Source organism: Cebus imitator, unplaced genomic scaffold (assembly GCF_001604975.1).
Source record: "Cebus imitator isolate Cc_AM_T3 unplaced genomic scaffold, Cebus_imitator-1.0 Scaffold207, whole genome shotgun sequence".
Lineage (NCBI taxonomy): Eukaryota > Metazoa > Chordata > Mammalia > Primates > Cebidae > Cebus > Cebus imitator.
In genome coordinates, this window is record NW_016107522.1 from 3,405,274 (window position 1) to 3,418,383 (window position 13,110).

General features: G+C 35.7%; 1 protein-coding gene across 1 annotated transcript in view; it reads left to right on the plus strand.

Moving 5' to 3' along the window:
• LINGO2 (leucine rich repeat and Ig domain containing 2) overlaps window positions 1-13,110 on the plus strand; it is a 478,120-nt gene that overhangs the window by 147,230 nt on the left and 317,780 nt on the right. The window lies entirely within an intron of this gene.

Below are 13,110 nucleotides of genomic sequence, written 5' to 3' on the forward strand. Positions count from 1 at the left end.
GGCTGCATAGTATTCCATGGTGTATATGTACTACATTTTCTTTATTCAGCCTATCATTGATGGACATTTAGGTTGATTCCATGTCTTTGCTATTGGGAATAGTGCTACAAGGATCATATGTGTGCATGTGTCTTTATAATAGAATGATTTATGTTTGTTTGAGCATTATACCCAATGGTGAGATTTCTGGGTTGAATGGTATTTCTGTCTTAAGGTCTTTGAGGAATTTCCACACTGTCTCCTGCAATGGCTAAACTAATTTAAACCTCTATCAATAGTGTATAAGTATTCTTTTTTCTCCACAACCTTGCTAGCATCTGTAATATTTTTGACTTAATAGTAGCCATTCTGACTGGTCACAGTTCTGTGTTTTTAACAGAAGGAGTCATATCTCTCTCTTGTTGGTGGGACCAGTTGGTAAATAGTACATTCTGTCCATTGTCAGATAAGGCTACTTTATCCTTTCATGATTAGCTGAACTGCCATTATTTAGTGATAGATATTTTTAAATCACAAAGTGCCATATAATAGTACCCCTTTAATACATAATAGTATAGAAGATTCAATCTAACATAAAGGGACAAGAAAAAGCATTTATTAGTTATCTTGTTGCCTTTATGGATCAAGTATGGTCTCTTCCACAAACTTTCACAAACTTTGAATTTTTATTTAATAAGGTCTCTATATTATGAAGGTCTCATATACTTGGGAGAAAGAAGTAGGTTTGCCATTTTCTGTAGATGTCCTACTGGATAGAATTTATTAGGATGCTGCCATCCCAGCAAGCTACCCTTTTCTTCTTTGAGGAGGCAATCTATAATAAATTGTGATTGACCTATAAACAATCAAGTTTATAGATATTATTGGCTTTAAGTAAGGCCTGAGTTTGAATCATATCCCTGACACAAATTCATGACCTTGGGCTATGTATCCTTTCAGAGTTTTGATTTTTCAATCAGTAATCTGAAAATACTAATAGTGACCCAATGGGACAATTGTAAGAATTAAATGAGATCATTGATATCCAATACTCAGCCAAGAATCTGATACATTATAAATAAGTTACTGTGATGATGATGATGATGATGTAAACTCTATATATATATAGTAGGTCTACCTAGAAGTTCATTTGTTTAAAGCCAAATGTCACAGTATTTTGACCTTGTTCTCCAGAAATAAGTGAGATAACTCAAGACCAGTGCTTAGCAGAGTGCCCGACACTCCATAAACACTTATTGTGGTAGCAGTTACTATTATTTACTTTTATAAACATTTTTCTTCTTCAGGCTCTTTGAAGATATCTTGGTCTAATCCATTTCTATCAACAACTTCCATCTGACAATAATGGCAATTCTATGATTTATGGTCAGGGTTTTTACTCTGAGGTAATGCCTTCCTTAATAATCTAATATAGTTCATATTATACTCAGATTGGTGCCTTGAGGTAAATAGCATTTCCTTTACAACTATAAATTACCAGAATGGTTTTCCTATCAAATTATGGTTTTTTGGATCATAAAACACATTAAAAGCAACTAAATGAAATGTTAACATATATTTTTACAGTAGCAAACAGATCATCCTTCTCTGTTGACATAATTCTCTAATTTGGAAATACTACCTTGAAGTACACTCATAGAAACTGTCTTTGGGAATTCCTGACATTAATCTAGTAGTATCTATAATTATGCCTTTAACCTTTTTTTTTAATTACATGTATTTTATTTAAAAGGCTGTCATTAATTTCAAAATGAAAAGTTAGAGTTAAAACTGTATTTAACATGATAAAATACTTAAGAAATAACTGCCAGCATTCATCTACAACATGCCATCTGAAACCATATTAGGAGAAGAAACAGGATAAACAAGGCAATCCCAAGAGTTTCTGGCTAATGCTTTGTAAACTATTGGTTTTGGGGGTATCCAGTCTTCTCAGTGAATGCAGAATCTAAATCACAAGCTTAGGTGTAAGGGAAGAGAGTGTAGACGGAAAACTACAGTGGGAGGAAGTGAATTGACCCAACATCAGCAAAGTGGGCATCTGCAACAGAGGAGGACTGTAAAGTCTCTCATCTTTTCCCCTCAGTGAGGTGCAGAGGAAGCCGATCTTGGAAGGGAAAGAGATTCAGGGATGCACTGTGGTTTGGAAAGCAGCACTGATACAATGGACTATGGACTTGACTGAAAGCCAAGCAGAGTCATGACAGGGGCTAACAATTTGACAAAATATATGCAGGGATTTGAACTGAGCGGTTAGGAAGTCCCTGAGTGAGCAAATGGAACATTTCATTATAAAGGATTTAGTCATTCTAAGGATAAGGTTTAGTATGATATTAACATACTGCTGAAGACAATCTTTATAAAGTCTCTTCTGCAGAAATAGGTAAGGAACAGTAACCAGTACCTGAATACATGACGTGTCTTTCTATTAAATCTAGCATGACAAGAGCAAGAAAATAATAACTACCCTAAATTAAATAGTAGGCTCAATACATGTCTTTTATACAAAGGTATGTATACTCTGAAATGTAGACATGGTTATAAACATATTCAAGATGAAGAAGCTGAGACGTAGAAGGAATGTAGTTTACCAGGCTCACACAGCTAATACATATGGGAGTGAGTTTTTCTCCCAAGATGTACACTTTATAAAATCTAACTTTTCCATTATATTAATCTGGTTTTTATTTTCTAAAATAAATCAATATGCCATTATATATGTACTCTTTGCTCTACTATAAAATACGTTTCTATGATATTGTGTAATTTACTTTTTGTTCTGTTTATTTTGCTTTTCCATGAATTTGAAAGCAGCTTTAGACTTAAAATCCTTTGGCTAGCCGTGGTGGCTCATGCCTGTAATTCCAACACTTTGGGAGGCTGAAGCGGGTGGATCACCTGAGGTTGGGAGTTCACGACCAGCCTGATCAACATGGACAAACTTAGTCTCAACTAAAAATACACAAAATTAGCCAGGAGTGGTGGTGCATGCCTGTAATCCCAGCTAGTCAGGATGCTGAGGTAGGAGAATCACTTGAACCCAGGAGGTGGAGGTTGCGCTGAGCTGAGATGGAGCCATTGCACTCCTGCCTGGGCAACAAGAGTGAAACTCCATCTCAAAAAAAAAAAAAAAAAAAGAAAGACTTTAAATCCATAGTATTTTTTTTTTTTTATGGAAGCCCCATTACTAATAGTGCTATTATAGGCCTGATTCTAAACAAGTGTTTGCTGATGATAACGTCAACAATCATCTGGTTTTCCTTTTCATCAAAAACCAAAACACTTATGGACACACTTCATATATGTGGCATAACTTCGCACTTCATATTCTTGGCATAACTTTGTATGTAAATGCATATACCCATGAGTTATTGAGTAACTATATAAAGAGCCAATTTAAAAGTTATTTGAATAGTACTTCATTGTTCATCTAAATCGGATTTTTTTCCTGTAAGTACCAGAGTGATCGAATGGATTCTTTTCTAACATGTGTTCTGTGGACCGCTGGTCTGGAGGTATATGTTCCATCCACAAAGGGCTTTCTAGCCAAATACATTTTGCAGGTGTGTTAATTTAGGCTAAGTACTGTTCCTGAGCATGGACTCCAGGAGTTTAGGTTTGTCTGCCACATGGACTCACTCCTTTCTTGAATAATTAGAGTATTGTTGGTAATAAAAGGAAAGTGGTATTAAGTTATTTTTTATCCCAGCTCACAATTCTGGTGTTACGAACAAAAGCCTTGACCAAATATATTCTTATTCCCTCTTCTCCCTCTGCACTCTTTCTTTCTTCTTTCCTCTCTTCCTTCCTCTTTTCTTCCTCCCCAAAGTCCTTATTCTCTTTCCTCTCTGCTCTCCCCTACCTGTGAACATGCTAACATTTTCTTCTTGGGATGTCCCTGTGTATAAACCTAAACAGACCATCACATCCAGTAGTATGTCTTCTTCAAAGATGTTGTTGTCATCAATGAACTTATACTTGTATTTATTTCCTTTTTTTTTTTTTATTAAAGCAAATTCTGTATCTGACTCTCTTCAGAAACAGAGAAAATTCCTGCTAATGACCAGAGAGACATTGTAGTTTTAAGGTAATGTCAATAGATTGAATTCCTTTTACTGAAGAATTAGCTTTTACAGTACAATCTCACTTTGACACCTCTGGTAGTACAATTTGAGACATTCAAAATGCAGCCTAATTGTTGAGCCAAAGCCAGTCAGTGTCGGGCTGCATCACTGACATCATCAAGAGGATTTTACTGAGGTGAGAGTCTTTTTTTCGCATGGGCACGGGGCCACATGAAACTGTTTCAGTTTCTGTCTGCTTTAATTCCAGATATATTAAAGACAATATCTACTCTTAAATATTAGCATTACCAGGGCTGGGCGCTGGGGTTCACACCTATAATCCCAGCACTTTGGGAGGCTGAGGTGGGCAGATCACGAGGTCAGGAGATCGAGACCATCCTGGCAAACAAGGGGAAACCCCCTATCTACTAAAAACACAAAAAATTAGCTGGGTGTGGTGACACATGCCTGTAGTCCAAGCTACTTCGGAGGCTGAGGCAGGAGAATCACTTGAACCCGTGAGGCAGAGATTGCAGCGAGCTGAGATCATGCCACTGCACTCAGGCTGAGTGACAGAGTGAGACTCCATCTCAAAAAAAAAATGTTTATGATGCCAATGACAAGCAAAGCCAACATGTGACATTATGCATAGGAGGAAAAAAGCACTGTACATGTCAGGAGCTTGGGTAGATAAGAATTACAGCAATTTAAAGAAAAAAGAGGTCATAGTGGACTAAAAGCTTCATGGAATCTATGAGGAAGGTAAAGTCAGAGTCTGGCCTCAAAAAAAGGGTGAGAATACAGAAGAGTAGGGAAGATGAGGTAGGACATTTTGGCCAAACAATATGAGAGCAGAGGTTCAGGAGAAAAACCATATGCCTTGTTCAGGGGAAAGTAAATACATCCTTTGATTGCATGGAAGCAAGAACAAGTACAGAAAGATGTAACTGGGAGGAAGATTGTGGAACGCCTTGAAATTTCAGGGTAAAATTGCTGAATCTGAATTCTGAATCTATTCAATGGAAAGCCACTGAAATGTTTGGTTATGAGAAAAATAAATGGAACACCGCATTTAAGGAAACCTAAACTAGACAAATCTAGGTTTTGTAACTTACTCAGTTTAATCATGTATTCAGTAAATGTGTCAATAGGGATTGAGTAAGACATAAGATTTGAGTTAAAGGTCTGAATGAAGTGGGGAACTAATAAGGAATTAAGAGCCATCCAGAAAAGAAGTTTCAAGAGCCAAATTTGGGAGGGCAGTAGCAAGAGTTGGGTAAAAGCTATGGGTTTCAACATTGCATCTGTTTATTGAATGGAAATATATGTACATCACAGGAGCCGCGGAGCTCTTCTGGAAAAACCACCTTGAAGTTATAATCTATTTCAGTCTGCTTGATGTTAGCCAGTAAGCCAAAACACAGACTCTTCACTCTTCACCACAGATAGCATAGCAATTCATTAAGGGTAACTGTATTGCAGTTGTTACTATGGGAAATTATGTTCTCAGATAGACTCCATGATAGAGCTGAAGAAACCCTCAAGCCCTTCCTTGCTGCTGTTGCTGCTATTATACCTGAAGCTCAAGCATCAACACCTGAGCAGTCCACGTGGACTTAGATTATCCATTAGTAGTAGCACTGATACACTACATCATTTATTTGGAAATGATAATGCACTAAGTTTCATTGTTGGTCTTTAGAATGATATCTTGGAAATTGTGATAGCATTTTGCAAGATATCATTATTAACTTGGAGGAAATCCACAATTAACTTGGAGGAAAGTGAAATATCACATACCTTCACAAAGTTGCCCTACCATCATCCAAAGCCTCTCCACCTGGGAATCATTTCTCTTTCTTTCTCTTGTCATATCTTACCATCACTACATGCTTTTTGTTTCTGAAGTATCCTTTTCAATCTATTTTCTTCTCTCCAGCTCTAAAGTGACACCTATAGTTTGGGTCCAATACTTTCTTGCCTGCATTAATGCAATCATCTTTTTTTTTAAAAAAAATGTTTTCCTGCAGCGTTCTTCTCATAAGTCTCCATGACTTCAATTTTTTCTTCCACCCACTTAAAACCCATATGGAAAGCAAATCTCAACATATCATCACTAAACCCTTAGGGATAAAGCACTTACGTCTTAATGTACCATGGGAAATTCTTCATTAAACTTCTTTCTCTCAAGACTCACGCCTCCTATGCCCATGCCTTGCCTTTTGCCTCATTGTTATTCCACAATATTTGTCTTTTCCTGCCCTGTACATCTGGCTTATATCTGTCCTTCCTGGCCCCTTGCACGTGCTTCTGCTACATCTGTTCATCTCACTTGAATGTGAGTCCTCTAAGGGGGACCAGGTCTTATTCATCTTTGTGTTCCCAGAACATTTGATTCTCACAGAGCTGGCATGTGTACATGAACATAGGCATTTTCTTTTCAATTATATCAAGAGTAAATCACGTAATTCTTTGTCAATTTTGATAACTGGAAATCAAACCCTACTTCTCTCTTTGCCTTTATTTAGCCAAAATGCCATTACAGGATGGGAGGAAAGAACAATGAGTTCTAGAAAATGAAGAAAAATGCTGTGGGCTGCAAATATGATGTAAATTATCAGGATTAAAAACAAAAATTCTATCTTCAGCACTGGAAATATTGCAGATGGTATTCAAATGTGATCAAAAATGTGACTTCATAAAAATAATAGTATTTATATGAGCAAAGTAGATTGAAATTTATTTAAAAGTTTTAAAAGTTTAAATATCTTTTCATGATTCTATGTTACTGGAATTTAGCTAGGCTATAAAATCAGTAAATGTTTTCCACTGTACCCTACATGGATTAAACATAATCAGTATCACATATATACCATCTGTGTCTAGGCCTATAATCTAAGTCCTAAAGAAAATTGAAAACTAATGTCTTATTATGTTAGATATACTTGTAAATAAGTTTTTCCTACTTTTGCAACTGAAGGAGGAAAGTATAATAGGTAGTATTACAATGCCAAAAGAAAAATCCTGTGTAATAATTAAGGGGAAAGTGAGTAGTACATTCTGTCAGTTACTGGGAGTTACAGTACAAATATTGAAAATGATATGTATTTTTATGAATATACAAGAACTAAAAGTAAAAACTTCATATAAATTTTTAGAGGTGGTTACTAGCAAATCTGAAGCACTGAAAGAGGCATCAAATAATTTCCTAGCCAAGAATTCCAGCTGGAGAGTTTCTGAAACCCATACTTACTAGAAATCTCGTACCCTATTCCTGAACATCCCCAGGGCATAGCTGATACAAAATTGATTATCAACTCTGATTTCATATGAGCCAAAAGAGCACAGTTATTATAGCACAGTTCAAGGTCTAAGATAACTTATGTTACTTTTTATTTGAAAAATATTTTCTCCTGGCATGAACTTGCAGCAGAATGAAAATATACTTAACTAGCAGACAGGGCAGTGTTTTCTCCATCTGATCTTTCGTCAAATGGAATTCTTAAACCAGAACCTTCTGAAATACATGATTTGGAGACCTTCCAAAAAGAAAAACTGTCCTGAAAGAGACGGTAAACAACGGTTTGATCTCTTCTGTTGTAAATTCTGCACATCATTCCCTCATTATCATTTTCTCACTCTTGTGAGATATATCCCATAACTCATTCTAGTCAATATGATGCATTTAATACTGAAAGATTTGTATCTTGGAAATAACTTCACTATTTTAAACTTTGGTCTCTAATGAATCAGAATGTAATTGCATTTAGTATCTTTCTACTTGCCAAGTCTAATCCAATTCCACCCAGGTGAGTCTGCGTCTGGCCTCTACACCTGGCATGCTTTATGAGATTTAATCAGGGGCATGATTTAAGAAACTCCGTGACTGGACACTGAAGTTCTCCCAATGTTTGTGTTATAAAAATCAATAGCAAATTCATCTTACCTTTACCACGTGGAATATTGTTTCCTGTTTTGAAACAGTTATAGGTTCAATCAAGCATTTCCACATGCAGCAATCCAGTAACTAGGTTTAGAATATACTAAGAAGGCATTTGCAGTTTCAGTCTAGAATCAAGTATGCCACAAATCAGAATCACGTAATGCCAGATTCTATAGAAGTGAATTCAAAATACCTGCCAGATTAGCCTTAGGACAGTGTGATTCAATCAGTAACATAGTGTATTTGTGATGCCACCTCTCCTTGTATGAACTGCTGTCTACCTCTGTTTCTCTTCCCTATTAGACTATAAGCATCATAAGTTCAGGCACTGTTAATATTTCCCCCTTACTGTAGCATTCTTAATTCCTAAAGCAGTGACTGGCAAATGGTAGATATTGATAATTGAATTTTTAAAATGCCTGGTACCTAATAGTCCCTTTGTATGTATATATTAATAAGTAAATTATTGAAAAATAATATGCATATGAATTTATTTAAATGGAAGTGGGTCTTAATAGTTGAGGCATTTAGTGGTTAAAATGATATGCATCTTCTTTATCCTTTTTATTACTTTAGAAATCAATTACACTGAAAATTCAAATTTGAATATTACATTAAAATATTGAAGTAGTTTCTTCACTAGTATTCCCAAATTACACATTTTATTAATTTTTAAAAAATAAAGTTACCTTCCTGCTAGCAGAGAGTGACATTTATAGTGTGCTTTAGGGGTCTACAAATTTCACACTGTCTGCACATGCATCTGCAGTCACCTTACCTTCTTTATCAGTAACTCTCTGTGTTTAAAAAGAAATTAGAGCAGCTACTTTTCAGAGTTTGCATCTCTGACCAAATGTTCTTATATTTGAAAGGCAGTTTTTTAAAAGACTGTTGCAAATAATAAATATTAGATTGCTTCTGTTACTGTTCATAGCGAGAAAAAGAAAACAGGCGTTAAGGCTGTTACTGCATAAGAAAATAATCACTGGGCTTTAATATGCTAATCTTAGTTCAAAGTCTGAGTATCCCAGAGAAGAAGCAGTTGTCTGATAGAAACTCTTTGCAGAATACTAGGCACTGGACTGCTTGCACTTAAGCTTAGACTAATGATGGGAGAACAACTCAGTTCTTTCAGTTATTTAGTCTATGGTACCATGCATACTCACTACTGGATCAACAGGACCTGTCCCAACCATTCAGATTATGCTGATATCCAAACAACTTCCAGGTGTTTTACATCTATTCCAAACCATCTACACTGAAGGAGAGTAAAAGGACATCGTCTTAACTGGAACACGCTAGGAAGTAGTTATACCTAAAGGAAATCACACAAAGATGAGCTTCATATGATAAAATAACCTCACAGATATTTGAAATGTTAATAATTACTGTTAGTTCCCAGTGTTTATTTGTAAGACCTTAAATTCACAAACTTCTAAAATTCTTGAGTTTGTTTTCATGCTTGTATTCTCATATTACGCCGAGTTTAGATTTGTTATAATTCTTAAAGCAATAAATTGTACTTTGGAACATAACTCTAGTTAGAGAGTTCCTTGTGGACTCTCATGTATGTTAACAATGTAATCCAGTGCCTAATAAAGTATTGAACATTTATTACCTCTGTCAAAAATATTTGCTAAATTTATAAGTGTAGGTTTTCTGCACACTACTTTGACATGATTTTCAAATGCCCATTCTTGCCTTTCATCCACATCTTTAAATAATTCTGCAATTTCATCACTCCATTTAGCACTCCTTCAAAATATCAGAAGATAGTTATAAATGTCTATGTCACACTGTGCTTTGTTTCTCAGGGCCTGCCGTACTCCCTCGATTGTCCTAAAATAACTTACTCTCTAGGTGCAAAGACAAAATTAAAACATAATAAATGACTACAGTATAAAATGATGAAATAAATAACTAAAAGGAACACCATACATGATAGGAATATGCTGTATTCTAAAACTATCCCTTAGCTAGATCTAATCTGGAAATCATATCTAGAAAACCTTTAAGCTGTTTGTGGGTGAGTGCCAGAGTTTACGGTTTAGAAGGGTATGAATATACTGTATTCTAAAACTATCCCTAAGCTAGATCTCTTCTGTAGATTATATCCAGAAAACCTTTAGGCTGTTTGTGGGTGGGTGCCAGATTTTACAGTTTAGAAGGGTATAAATATACTGTATTCTAAAACTATCCCTAAGCTAGATCTCTTCTGTAGATTATATCCAGAAAACCTTTAGGCTGTTTGTGGGTGGGCGTCAGATTTTACAGTTTAAAAGGGCTGGCAGTACAAACATACTTTGGAGATATTGCAGGCTTGGTTCCAGACCACCCCAATAAAGCAATTCACATGAAGTTTCTGGCTTCTTAGTGCATGTAAAAATTATGGTTATACTACAGTTTATTAATGTGAAATAGCATGATATCTAAAATAAATGTGTATATATTAATTAAAAATATTTTAAGCTAAAAAATGCTAACCTTCTTGTGATTCTTCAGCGAATCACAATCTTTTTGCTGGTGGAGGGTCTGCCTTGATGTGGATGGCTGCTGACCAGAGTGATGAGTTCTGAAGATTGGTGTGTCTGGCAATTTTTTAAAAAATAAAACAATTAAGTTTGCCACATCAATTGATACTTCCTATCATAAAAGATTCCTCTGTATCATGCAATGCTGTGTGGCAGCATTTTACCCATAGTGAAATTTTTTTCAGAATTGGAGTCAATTCTCTCAAACCTTGCTACTGCTTTATCAAATAAGTTTATTTAATATTCTAAATGTTTTGTTGTCATTTCACCAATGTTCACAATATCTTCAAGAGCAGATTCTATCTCAAGAAACCATTTTCTTTGCTTATCCATAAGAAACAGCTTCTCATCCATTCAGGTTTGATCATGAGATTGTAGCAGTTCAGTCACATCTTCAGGATTTACTTTTACTTCTAATTCTCTTGCTTTTTCTACATCATCTGTAGTTACTTTCTCCACTGAAGACCGGAACCTTTCAAAGTCATCCATGAGAACTGGAATCAGCTTCTTCTAAAATCTTGTTACTGTTGTTATTTTGACCTCTTCCTATGAATTATGAATGTTCTTTATGGTATCTAGAATGGTGAAGCCTTTCCAGAAGGTTTTCAATTTACCTTGTTCATATCCAACAAAGGAATCACTATCTATGGAGCTGTAGCCTTACAAAATGTATTTGTTAACAAAACTTGAAAGTCAGAATTACTCCTTGATTCATGGGCTGCAGAATGAATGCTGTGTTAGTAGGCATGAAAACAACATTTTTCTTGTGAATCTCTATCAGAGCTCTTGGATGACCAGGTGTCTTTCCAATGAACAGTAATATTTTGAAAGGAATCTTTTTTTTCTTAGCAGTAGGTCTCAACAGTGGGCTTAAAATATTCCATAAACCATGATGTAAACAGATGTGCTGTCATCCAGGCTTTGCTGTTTTGTTTATAGATCCCTGGAAGAGTAGAATTAGCATAATTCTTAGGGGCCCTAGGATTTTTGAAATGGTAAAGGAGCATTGGCTTCAACTTACGGTCGCCAGCTGCATTAGCCCCTAACAAGAGGATCAGCATGTACTTTGAGGCTTTGTAGCCAGACATTGACTTTTCCTCTCTAGTTATGAAAATCCTAAATGGCATTTTCTTCCAAAATAAGGCTGTTTCGTCTAAATTGAAAATATATTGTTTTGTGTAATTATCTCAATAGATGATCTTAGCTAGATCTTCTGAATAATTTGCTGCAGCCTCGCTCTTGCTTCTTCATTTTGCACTTTTGTGTTACAGGAACAGCTTTTGTTAAGTCTCATGAGCCAACCTCTGCTAGTGTCCAACTTTTTTTTTTCTGCAGCTTTCTTATCTTGATAAAATTAAAGTGAGTAAGGGCCTTGCTCTGGATTAAGTATTGGCTTAATGGAATCTTGCATATGGTTTGATCTTCCATCTAGACCACCAAAATTTTCTCCATATCAACCATAAGGCTATTTGGCTTTCTTATCATTTGTGGGTTCACTGGATAGCACTTTTAATTTTCTTCAAGAATTTCCATTTACATTCACAACTTGGCTGTTTGGTTAAGAGGCCCAGATTTCAGCCTGTCTGGGCTTTCAACATGCCTTCCTTACTAAGCTCAAACATTTCTAGTTTTTAATTTAAAGTGAGAAATGTACAGTTCTTAATTTCACTTGAACACTTAGAGGGCACTGTAGAGTTAATCATTGGCCTAATTTCAATATGATTGTGTCTCAAAGCACAGGAAGGGCCTAGAAGATGGAGAAAGATGAGGACCTGCTAGTCAGTGGAGTAGTCAGAACACATACATTTATCTATTGTTTGCCTCATTTGTGGGTATACTGTGTCACCCCAAAATAATTATAATACTAGCATATAGATGATTGATCACAGATAACTGTTACAGATATAGCCACAATAAAATATTTGATATATTGCCAGAATTACCAAAGTAGGACACAGACACAATGCAAGCACATCCTGTTGGAAAAATGGCACCAATAAACTTGCTTGATACAGGGTTACCACTAATCTTCAATTTGTAAAACTGCACAAAGTGCAATAAAGCAAAACAAAATAAAATGAAGTTTAAATGTGTAAATGAAGAGAATTGGTAGATAAACCTGACCCAATACCTAAGCCTTGAACATTAGAGGGGATGAGCAGCTTGAATTTGACCCCATCATAGCACCTCCATTCATTACTGACTCATCAAAATCTTAGGAAGAAAGAAGGAAACATTATATAAAACTCTCTAAAATATTAATATTAATGAGACATCATCCATCTAAAACATGTTGGACACGAAGAGTTTACCTTTAATATAAAAGAACAAAAAGGGACAGATGCATTTTATCCCTCTGTAGCTCAGAAATGTTGTCCAGTTTTGGGAGCTGGAGGGCACAATTAATTACTAGATAATATGCAGAGAAGTGGTTTCTGAAAGAATCACAGATGTTAGAAGAAGAATAAGTATCAGTGGATGTAACAGTACCTAACTGAAATATTAGTGCTATCCAAAAAAGACTTTTCCAGCAGAAGGAAGGGAGAGTAGAAGAGTATAGTGGCAAGTTGAC